The sequence below is a fragment of the Lactuca virosa genome, chromosome 2, assembly GCF_052849685.1.
Source record: "Lactuca virosa cultivar CGN04683 chromosome 2, Lactuca_virosa_CGN04683_v6, whole genome shotgun sequence".
NCBI lineage: Eukaryota > Viridiplantae > Streptophyta > Magnoliopsida > Asterales > Asteraceae > Lactuca > Lactuca virosa.
Genome location: NC_136427.1, coordinates 256300011 through 256312208, shown reverse-complemented (window position 1 = coordinate 256312208; position 12198 = coordinate 256300011).

The following is a 12198-nucleotide window of genomic DNA, read 5'->3' as shown; positions in this document are numbered from 1 at the left end:
CATAACACGAGTTACATGATCCGTATTGAAGAATGGACTAAAATCCCCCAAAAATGTTGGAGAAATATTGAAATACGCCAAAACTAGAGTCCAATAGTGTCAGGTTTGAATAATCTATGTTATATGTAGCTATCATTTGATACGATTACAGTGATATGTCAAAATCATGGCGATTGGCTCCAAACGAGCCGGAAACCTCCATACATGCACCATGAAATTGAATTCATACAAAATATGCAGATCTAGAGGTATCAAACTCAATAAAAAAGCTAAAAAAACAAAAAACAAACACACACACGTAACGATACCCAACAGGGACTATCATTAATCTCTTAACCTAAAATTCGAAAAAGCAGAGTATGATTTACCGCCGGCGAAGAAAAGTGCGGCGGCGTGTGGTGGCATACATTCACACATCAGCTGAAACCTGGAGGTTGGATGACTGTCGATTCGATCAGGTGGTGGTGAAATAGAAGACAGGCTGGAGGAGAAGGTGGAGGATCATGAAGAAAGCGCATGATGCTGAGATGAACGCCACAACGTACACAAGTCGGAGAGCCATCGTTGACGGCGGATCGTAGATCTCAGATCTCGGTGACGGAGAGAGAATGATAGTTTTTTGAAAATTGAAAATTGAAAATGTGAGGCAATAGTGGGGCGAGTGGTTGCTTTTTGTTTAGGTCGGTTATGGTTAATCCTACACGTGGCATGCAGTTGAAGGGTCTAACGAATCTCAGCGTCACGTCCTCACATACTATTCTTACACTAGACGTTTCGCCAACTTTTTCTTCAAAGCCGAGTAATGGATAAATAAATCTGCTAATTATATGTTTATTATTGGGCTAATGTCATAAAAACCCTCAAGTTTTCAGGATTTTGTCGGTTTTATCCAAAGTTGAATTTATGTCCGCTTTTACCCTAACATTTTCGAAAAAATGTTCGGTTTTACCCTTTTTACCGGTGATAACAGGTTTTCCAGGTTACCATTATATTAAATTCGCAAAAAAACTCTTAAGTTTACCCTTTTTTCGTGTTTTTACCCTTAAGTTTATAATTTTTTTTACACTTTTACTCTAAGTATTTTTTTTTATAATATACGTATTCATGCAGAAAAATCGTATTTATATACGAAAAAATGATTAATTAAATATTGTATTTATATTTTTTTAATGTTATATATATATATATATATATATATATATATATATATATATATATATATATATATATATATATGTTTGTTTGTGTGTGTGTGTGTTTGCAAGATTATACCATTTAAAAAGATAAATAATATTTTTAGAATTATGAATACGTGTTTTATAGATATAGTTTTTAGAAGTATAAATACATATTTTTACATTTTTATATATTAATATGTATCTATACTTCTAAAAATATATTTATACTTAAAAAAACATATATCAAAATACATATTTTACACTTCTAAAAATATATGTATATACTTATAAACATGTTTATGATTCAACAAGTTTTTTTATTGATATGTATATTTTTAAATACATAAAAATATGTACTTGTAGTTCTAAAAACATATTAATTTGTGTTTTTTTTACATCTTAAATGGTTTATCCAAGAAAAAAACTCTCACACACACACACACACACACACACATATATATATATATATATATATATATATATATATATATATATATATATAAAAATAACATTAAAAAATTGTAAATACAATATTTAATTAAATTTTTTTCGTATATAAATATTATTTTTCTGCAAGAATACATATAATATGAAAAAGAAAATACAAAGGGTAAAAGTGTAAAAAAAAAATATATACTTAAGGGTAAAAACATAAAAAACTATAAACTTAAGGGTTTTTTGCGAAGTTAATATAATGGTAACCTGTTATCACCGGTAAAAGGGTAAAACCGAACATTTTGGAAAATGTTAGGGTAAAAATAGACATAAAATTCAACTTTGGGCAAAACCGACAAAACCTTGAAAACTTGAGGGTTTTTATGACATTAGCCATTTATTATTCAGAAAATCATAAATATAGTAAAAAATAACATATCAATTTTCAAAATAACAGTATATGTTTTTCATAAAATCAAGAGGTAAAAGACCTGTTTTTTATTTTTATGGTTTAACTAAACTTTTTTATTTAAAAAAGATCCTTATTTTTCCATTTTTTATTTAAATGTTGTAGATTTACCAATAACTTTTCAATTTTACATATTTTTGTGTATAAAATTCACATTTTTTTCTTGAAAGATACATTCAATTTTTTTCCAAAAAAAGCACTCACATTTTACAAACATTTTTGGTTGTACAATCTTTTTTCGTTTGATTTATTATTCCGCTATTTTTGTTTGTAATATTTGTTTATGATGTTCTTGACGGGTTTAAACACGAGATTTTTAAACAAAAATAAAGGCCGTTGTGCCTAAATTTTGTTGGAAAAAATACATATTAAAATCTATTTGTAGGATGTTGAAAGATAGTATTCCAGATTATGAACAAAAGACAGCTTCCAAATTGTTTTCAAAATCAAACAAAAGACAACTTCCAAAGTCCAACCCGAGTTTGAAATTTAATTTCAGCTTTCATTTTCCTATTAGAAACTTTCTATCTCAAAATGTTTTGATTAATAATAATTTCATTAAATTCCTCTAAAACTCCTCTTTCTTTCCATATTAATAACTACATCAATAATAGTAGATAGAGTCAACATATTCTTTAAATAGTGTATTATTATTCAATTTCAATTTAGCATACGTAAATATTTCTATCAGCAAATAGAAGGTTTTAAAGAATGTAGTTTTGCGGTTTGCTAACTAAAGGTTTTTCACCTACAAATTTTAAATTGAATAATAATGGAATGCTTAAAAAATATATGATTATTATTATTATTGATATGACTATTAGTGGGACAACATTAGTCCCAAATGAATCTAATAAGATTTTATGGATAAGATCACTTTGAAAAATGAAAATATTTCTAATAGGAAAAAACTAAAAGCTTTAACTAAATTTCAAAAATAGATTGGAGTTTATGTTTTTTCTGTTTGATTTTGAAAATAATCTAAGATGTCAAGCCATCATAAACAATTGTTATTCACATGCTAGTAGTAGTATCTCCAAGCATTTAGTAGATAGATTTGGATATGTGTTTTTTTTAATCTTGATGGCACTAGACAAAGAAGCAAAAAATACTAATAAATATGTTATTAGACATAAAGTTGTGGCCACATGTCATTGTCAAACATATTAGTTTGAGCCATGCAAGCTTATGTAATAAAGTTAATATTGGACGGGATAATAACTATTATACATGTAAGATCATGTAGCAAATTGGAAGATCTGTTCACAAAGGTCAAAGGGAATTCAAGGAGACATGCTCTTTGGAATAAGTAGAGAAATGGGCTTGGGAGACAACGATGAAAACCCGACGTTTCCCTTAAATTACACGCAGGTAAATGTTTAATGGAGCAACGAGTTGATGTAACTAACAAGTTCAAACAAAGACTAATTTCACAATCTAGAGTATGTTTAGAGGTAAGTGACACACTCTTAATGAATTATACATACATAGGAGTGGTGTGGGTCCACTTTTGTAACTGCCCATCAATCCAAGGCCCACTTTTGTAAGCGTCCAGGAATCGAGGCTGAGCAGTGAGCACATGGCCATAGTGGTTCTATATGAATATCATGTAACACGTTATGTATGTTCACTTTCAAAGTCTAATACTAGGAATCATGTCTTAAATGTTATAAGCCGCCATTGATTTTATTAGGATATTTTAGGCTTTTTTAAAGATATACACCAATTAAAAGTTCAAAGTGAAATTACCTTTAATTAAGCATAACAATATTAGTTGAGAAATTTCATCAAATGACCAAAATGAAGGGGGTGTTTGAACATTTTAACCATGAAAATTTGAGGTTTGTAGAATGACCAAGGGATCCTCAGAGGGGACTCTACGAAAGCCTTTTACCTTCTGAGGAATATGAATAGTAACGGGGAATTGAGGAGGCAGGGGAAAAAAAAGTTTGTTGCATAGTTCCTCAGAGGGGGCTATGAGGAAAGGTTGCTGAGGCTCTGTGGATCTGTTCTTCATCAGCACACCTCTGAGGAACTGTTCTTCAACTAACCATGACAAAAATCGGGATTTCATTAGCCGAAGAACAGTTCCTCAGAGGTGTGCTGATGAAGAACAGATCCGCGAAGAACAGTTCCTCAGAGGTGTGTTGATGAAGAACAGATCCGCAGAGCCTCAACAACCTTTCCTCAGAGCCCCTTCTGAGGAACTATGCAACAAACCATTTTTTGTCTTTTTCCCCTGCCACCTCAATTCCTCGTTACTATTCAAATTTCTCAGAAAGTAAAAGGCTTTCGCAGAGCCCCTCTAGGATCCCTTGGTCATTCTACAAAACTCAAATTTTCATGGTCAAAATGTTCAAACACCCCTTCCTTTTGGTCATTTTATGAAATTTCTCATATTAGTTATTGTTGATAAAGTCCAATGGATTGTTGAAATATAGATTTTATAATAATTTGTTGTGTTACTGTTACTCTTCAAGTTGTTTGATTTAAGAACAACTGTAAATGGCCTTCTCATCAACGGTTGATGGGCACTCGCGTTAGGTCAGTGGTTCTTGTTTCAGATGTTGTCGATGGGCCTTTGTATAAGGTAATGTTGATACCTTATAAACTTGACGATAAAGATTATATTTTTTTTTTGGTAATAACAGTTAGTTAATGTTAGTGAGGAAAATTGTATTTAGAAGTTACTTTTTGAGGGAAATATTCATGGTAGTTAGGTTATAACACCACCATCTTTAAGTATACAAGGATAAGAATAAGATGCATCATGTTTTCAGTTTTTGGGAGTCTTTTGATCTGTATCTTTTTCCCTCTAAGAACACAAAGATTTATCTCTTAGGGAGGAGGGAGTCGTTCCCACTGAACCCATTGAACCCATTAAATCCACTGCCACATCAGCTTTTTTCTTTGATTTTTCTTCATCTTTCCCAACTCACAACACACGGAAATCCTATCTTTTTTCAACCCACTCAATTAAAAAAAATACTAAACACCTAAAGTAAAATCTTAATTAGCAATAGAGTTACCGCCGGTACCACTCCCTCTTCAGCGGATTGTTTAATTGGTTTCACTAACCCACTTCATCATCTCTCTCTACTTTCACTCTCTCATTTTCTCTTGTACCATGTGTTTTAAGACGTGTACCTTAGTTGTTTAGTATTTTTTTTAATTGAGTGGGTTGAAAAAGATAGGATTTCCGTGTGTTTTGGGTTGAGAAAGATGAAGAAAAATCAAAGAGAAAAGTTGATGTGACAGTGGGTTTAGTGGGAACGACTCCCTCTTCCCTTATCTGTTTTTCACTTATCCTCTAAACACAAACAAAGGTGCAATGATGTTCATTAAGAACGAAAATATTCTTGTTGTATGTCATTTTGAATTAGGAACTTCTAAGTATATATTAGTTTTAAAACCCAAATACTAGGCATATCAGAGTCTAACAATCTTAGAAATTGTGATTAGTGTCATGGCTAATCTTTTGTCTATTCCTCTGTTTTCTTCTCCGTTACCCTTTGATTCTATTTAAGAAAAAAAAACTCTTAAAATATATATGGGGTAAAAGTCCAAACTCCAAACACGATTTTGGTGTTTTAATTCTTTTAAGTAGTACGCTTTTTCCAATTTGTTTGTGCACACAATTCAAGATCCACGCTTGAAGCCTTTTGTGCCCTAAATAAAACTCTCAAAATACAATATTTGAATTAATATATGTACGGAACTACAAAATATTTGTTATAAAAATAATAATTTTAATTTTAATTTTAATTTTGAATAAAAATTGTTGTAGATAAAGCACAATGGTGGACATAATGAGTGCAAAATATAGCGGGATGGGGCATTGGGTTTGACCGGTATCAACCGGAACACGTCTTGGTGCCTTAGTACCGCACAAAAAGATGTGTATCCCGACTGTTGCACGCGGCTACTTCCTTTTCAACCTTTTTTTTTTAAAAAGTCTTACTTTATTAAAAAAAACATATAAATAGTAGCATTTCAATCTTCTCGTATTTTTAACAACGTTCATTTCTTAAATGTTATGAGAATTAGTTTTATAATTTTTACAGAAAAAGACAAATCAGACTAATTCCAAAAACAATTTTTGAAAATTTAAGCAAAATTTTAGAGAGTGACCAAAATAATCCATATTTACGCAGGTGGTACTTGAGATTTTCGCAGGTAAAATTTACTCAACTTTGAACCTTCACAACTTTTTCATACAAACTTTGTTCGAGGTAATTTTCTTTTCATTGTGCTCGTTGTAACAATGTCTATCCATGAGCATATCATACTCGAAATTTGGATATCAAAAAGTCATACTTTGTTAGCTCCAAAGTAGGCTACTTGATAAAGCTAAACTAAATCTGAAAAATACAAAAACAACACAGGGACCATTTATGTAATTTAATCTGAATAAGTTTTCATAAACTTTAAGTTTTTTGTTTCTTAATTTTTAGGGATCCTGTTCTAACGTCACCTCCTCCATGAAAATCAACTCTCATGTATTTTGTATCAAAATCACTGCAACTACAATTTTAAGTGATCACAAAACCAACTCTCCGGAAGCTTAGGTTGTGTTTAGTTACGGAAAAATAGTTTTCATTTTCCGTTTTCGTTTTCCCTTTTCAATTTTCGTTTTTAGTTTTCAATTTTTTAGAAAAATTAGGGTAGTGGTGGTGGTGATGGTGATGGTAGGTCGGTGATTATGGTAGTGGTGTTGGGTGTGTGTGTTTGTGTGTGTGTGTGTGTTTGTGGGGGGGGGGGGAGTGGTGATGCTGGTGATGGGGTAGTGGTGGTGGTGATGGTGATGGTAGGTCGGTGATTATGGTAATGGTGTCGAGTGTGTATGTTTGTGGGTGTGGGTGTGTGTGTTTGTGTGTGTGTGTGTTTGTAGGGGTGGTGTGGGTGTGTATGTGGATGTGTGTGTCTGTCGGGGTGTGGGCGTGGGTGGGAGTTGGGGTTGGGGTTGGAATGGGTATCTATTTGTGGTGGTGGGTGGGTGTGTGTGTTTGTGTGTGTGTGTGTTTGTGGGTGTGGGTGTGTGTGTATAAGGGTGTGGGTGGGGGTGAGGGTTGGGTAGGTGTGTTTGTGGGCGTAGGTGGGTGTGTGTGTGTGTTTGTGTGTGTGTTTGTGGGTGGGTGTGTGTGTGTTTGTGTTTGTGGTTGTAGGCTTGGGAGTGGGTGTGTTTGATGGTCAAACCAACAAATAATGGGATAAACTAATAACAATAAAACTCTGGTCACTGCTACTTCATACACTAAAGATAGTATAGATTAAGCAGGGTCGGTCCACAGGAATACGGGACTACTTATTTAGCCACATTCTCACACATCATACAATCAATGTTAAAATGGGGGATCATGTTTGAACTCGAATTAAACTTCATAAATAAACAAGATTAATAACGAAATCAGTAAAAGAAATACATTTCCGATTCGGATTCCCATGCATGTGTTGTGTTATAAGATGTAATATGACTATGATTCATGTTCAATCTAGGTTGGTAATTTAGATATTAATAAACTCTAATATCCAAGTTGACAAAAGTGTTTTATTCAAAACATGCTCTTCAAATAAAACTTCATTTAATTGATTCAATTCAAATAAGCTCTTGCATCAAATCATTAAATGACATTAAGTTCTTGCAACAATTGTAAACAGAAGAAGATTAGATAGGAACATATTATTCAAATATTTAAATGTTGTATAGATAAGATTTATCTCTTGGGATTATCTTTGTATGTAACCTGGATATATATATATATATATATATATATATATATATATATATATATATATATATATATATATATATATATATATATCAGATAGACCCACGGGTCTTTTGTGTGGTAAATACATTTGTTAATTTGGTATCAGAGCTAATCCGAAGGCTCTCATTCCCATCTCTTCTTCTTTCATCTTCGGCCGCTGGTAACCCTTTCCAGTCTCGCCATGTCTACTTCTGTTTCAAACATCAACTCCTCTAAGATCGCCACAGTTATCACATGTAAGCTAAACCGATCGAATTTTCTGCTTTGGAAAGCACAAGTGGTGCCCATTAGTAAGGGTGTTCAGCTATTCGGTTATCTCAATGGCTCAATTAAATCTCCCCCTGCCAAAGTAACCACAGGGGCTGGTACTGAAGCACGGGAAACAGACAATCCCGAGTATAACTCGTGGATGGTGCAAGATCAAGCAATTATTGGTGGTCTTTTGTCTTCTATGACAGAAGAAGTGTTGGCTCAACTTACCCGATGCATAGATACTTCAAGTCAACTATGGACTGCTCTTCATACTATGTTTTCAGCACAATATAGAGGTAACTCTATACAAATACGCACTCAACTATCAACAACCAGGAAAGGAGATTTGAGTGCAGCTGAATATTATCAAAAAATGACAACACTTGCTGACACAATGGCGAACATTGGCCATCCCATGACTGATGAGGAGGTTATTGGCTATATACTAGCAGGACTAGGACCAGGTCACGGTGATCTTTTCACTGCCATCACAGTCCTTAGTGATCAGCATATGGTAACCTTACCTGAGTTTTACTCCTATCTAATAGCTCATGAAGCACAGGCCACTGCCACCAACAACATGACTGAGTTCACCTCTTCAGAAAATAGCGTGACTCACCAAGGTTCAAATCAACCACGACAAAACTCAAATAACCCCAACAATAACCAGCGGTCTAATTACCGTGGGGCAGGATCAAACAGAGGTCGAGGACGTGGCCGAGGCAGGAGTAATGGTGGCCCAAGATGTCAAGTATGTTTCATACTTGGTCACAGTTCACTCAATTGTCGAAACAGGTTTAATCATGCTTATCAAGTTGATGACTATCGTGGGGGTAATAGTGTCACTACAAGTCCTTACAATGGAGATCAAAATTGGTACATTGACATTGGGGCTACGGATCATCTCACCAGTGATCTAGATCGGATTTCTGTCCAAGAACGTTACAATGGCAAGGATCAAGTACAGGTTGCAAATCGAAAAGGTTTGAACACTTCTCATATTGGTCATTCTAAAATATCCGGTTTAGGAAAACCTCTTGTTCTCAAAAGTGTTTTACGTGTCCCAAATATAAACAAACATCTTCTTTCTGCTTACAAGCTTGCTTATGATAACAATGTTTTTATTGAATTTCACACCAATGCTTTCTTTGTTAAGGACAAACTCACGAAGAAAATCCTTCTAGTCGGTAAAAGCAAGGGTGGTCTCTATCCGATGTCATTCAAGCAATCTTCAACACCTCACCTTGCTTCATCTAGTGTTCGTGTCTCGTCCTCTCAGTGGCATCGGCGGCTTGGTCATCCGTCTTCAGCAGTAGTCAAATCTATTTTGAGGTCTAATAATTTAAGATGTTCTTTTGATAGTAATTTTTCTGTTTGTGATGCTTGTCAAAAAGGGAAGAGTCGTCAACTCTCGTACAATAATTCTATTCGTGTTACTTCTTTTCCACTTGAGTTGGTTCACACGGATGTTTGGGGACCTGCTCAAGTGTCTAGTGGTGGTTTTAAATATTATGTGAGCTTTATCGATGATTACAGTCGTTATATCTGGATATATCTCATTAAAAGAAAATCTGATGTTGAGCAAATTTTCTATAATTTTCAAAATCATGTTGAAAGGCTTTTGAATAGTAAAATTCGTGCTATAAAATCCGATTGGGGAGGTGAATATCACAAACTCCATCAATATTTTCAAAGAATAGGTATCTCACATTGTGTGTCCTGCCCACACACGTCTCAACAACACGGTATAGCCGAGAGAAAACATCGACATGTCGTCGAAATAGGTTTGGTTCTCCTAGCTCACTCTTCTCTTCCTTTGTATTTTTGGGATGAAGCATTCTTGACTACCTGTTATTTGATAAATCGACTACCTAGTCGTGTCACAAACAATCTTGCACCCATTACCCGATTGCTCAAAATCACTCCTGACTACTCGTTCCTTCGAAACTTTGGGTGTGCACGTTGGCCGAGTTTACGTAAATATAACACGCGCAAACTTGAATTTAGATCAAAACTTTGTGTGTTTCTTGGTTACAGCTCAATGCACAAAGGTTACAAATGTTTGGATAGAAACACAGGTCGCATCTACATCTCTCGTGATGTTGTCTTCGATGAATCACGTTTTCCATTTGCTGATTCATCTCATACATCTGTTCATCTTCCAAACTCAAGTGTTGTGTCATTTCCTCAATCTGAACCGGCTGTTTTAAATGATCATATGACTAACCATGATTTATCTATGATGTCCACTAATAACTACAATGCAGCTACAACTCCATTACCGTCGATCCAGGGCTTTCAAACCAATGAAAACACTGTTGTAACTCAACCAAATGTGACACGAGATGCTCCGGCGCCACCAGAAACACCAGCAACCGCTACAACTCCGGTCCCTTCTGAACCAGGTTCTCCTGTGCAGTCATCACCAGCAGCTCTGGTTACTGTTTCGATCCCAACAACTGCTACCTCGGGTGCTGTCACTCGCGGTCAACTGGGAAAAGTGTTTCCTAAACAGTATAATGATGGCATCATTCTTTATAATCCTAACATGAGAGCATTTTTCACTACTCCCACTTCTCATAAGCGAGCTCTGTCTGATCCATCTTGGTACGAAGCAATGAAAACATAATATGATGCTTTGCATGCAAACAAAACATGGGTTCTTGTTCCCAGACCTTCTGGTGTCAATATAGTTGGATGTAAATGGATTTTTAAAGTAAAACAAAATCCAGACGGTTCCATTGACAAGCACAAAGCACGTTTGGTTGCTCGCGGCTTGACTCGGCGATATGGTATTGACTATCAAGAAACGTTTAGTCCCGTTGTAAAACCCGCAACAGTAAAATTGATTCTCTCTCTGGCTGTTTCTCGCAAGTGGCATCTGCGCCAAGTCGACATCAACAATGCGTTTCTTCATGGTCTTCTACATGAAGACGTATACATGAGTCAACCCCGTGGATTTGAAGATTCCAACAGACCTCATTATGCGTGTAAGCTTCAAAAGGCGATCTACGGTCTTAAACAATCGCCTCGTGTCTGGTTCTCCCGTCTCAGTGAAAAACTGCATCACCTTGGTTTTCAATCCTCCAAGGCTGATACTTCCCTATTTCTCTTCAATCATGGTGGAGTTGTTATTTACATGTTGGTCTATGTCGACGATATAATCATTGCCGGTTCATCAAAACAAGTGGCCGATAAGCTTGTCTACGCGCTGTCTTCCTCATTTCCACTTAAAGATCTCGGTCGTTTAAATTATTTTCTAGGGATTGAAGTAGTTTACAATTCAGGGGGAATCACATTGCTTCAACATAAGTATGCCACTGGTTTGCTATATCGTGCCCACATGGAGAATTGTAAAACAGTTTCAACCCCTATGTCTGTCACAGAAAAACTAGCTAATAACTATGGAAGACCACTTGCTGAAGAAGATGCGTTCAAATATAGAAGCATGGTTGGGGGTTTACGGTATATCATGCTAACTCGACCTGATATCTCATTTGCAGTAAACAAAGTATGCCAATACCTTTCCAAACCTACCGATCTACATTGGGAAGCCGTCAAAAGAATTTTGAGATATGTTAAAGGAACTGTATCTATCGGGTTAAGAATTAGACAATCAAACTCCACGTTATTAAGTGTGTTCACGGATGCAGACTGGGCAGGATGCTTAGATAATCGCAGGTCTACCGGAGGGTATGCTATATTTTTAGGTCCAAACTTGATCTCATGGAGTTCTCGTAAGCAACCAGCTGTATCACGGTCAAGCACAGAGGTTGGGTACAAAGCTTTGGCAAACGGAACAGCTGAAGCAACTTGGATACAATCATTACTTAAAGAATTGGGAGTTCATCAGCCAAGAGCACCAGTGTTATGGTGTGATAATTTAGGTGCAACATATTTGACAGCCAATCCGGTATTTCATGCACGAACTAAGCACATAGAGGTTGATTTTCATTTTGTCCGAGAGAAGGTAGCTATGGGTGCACTGGATGTCAGGTTCATTTCTTCTGGAGATCAAGTAGCTGATAGGTTTACTAAGCCAGCCACTCGAAACATGTTGGAAAGATTAAAATACAATCTAAACCTTGAAAGG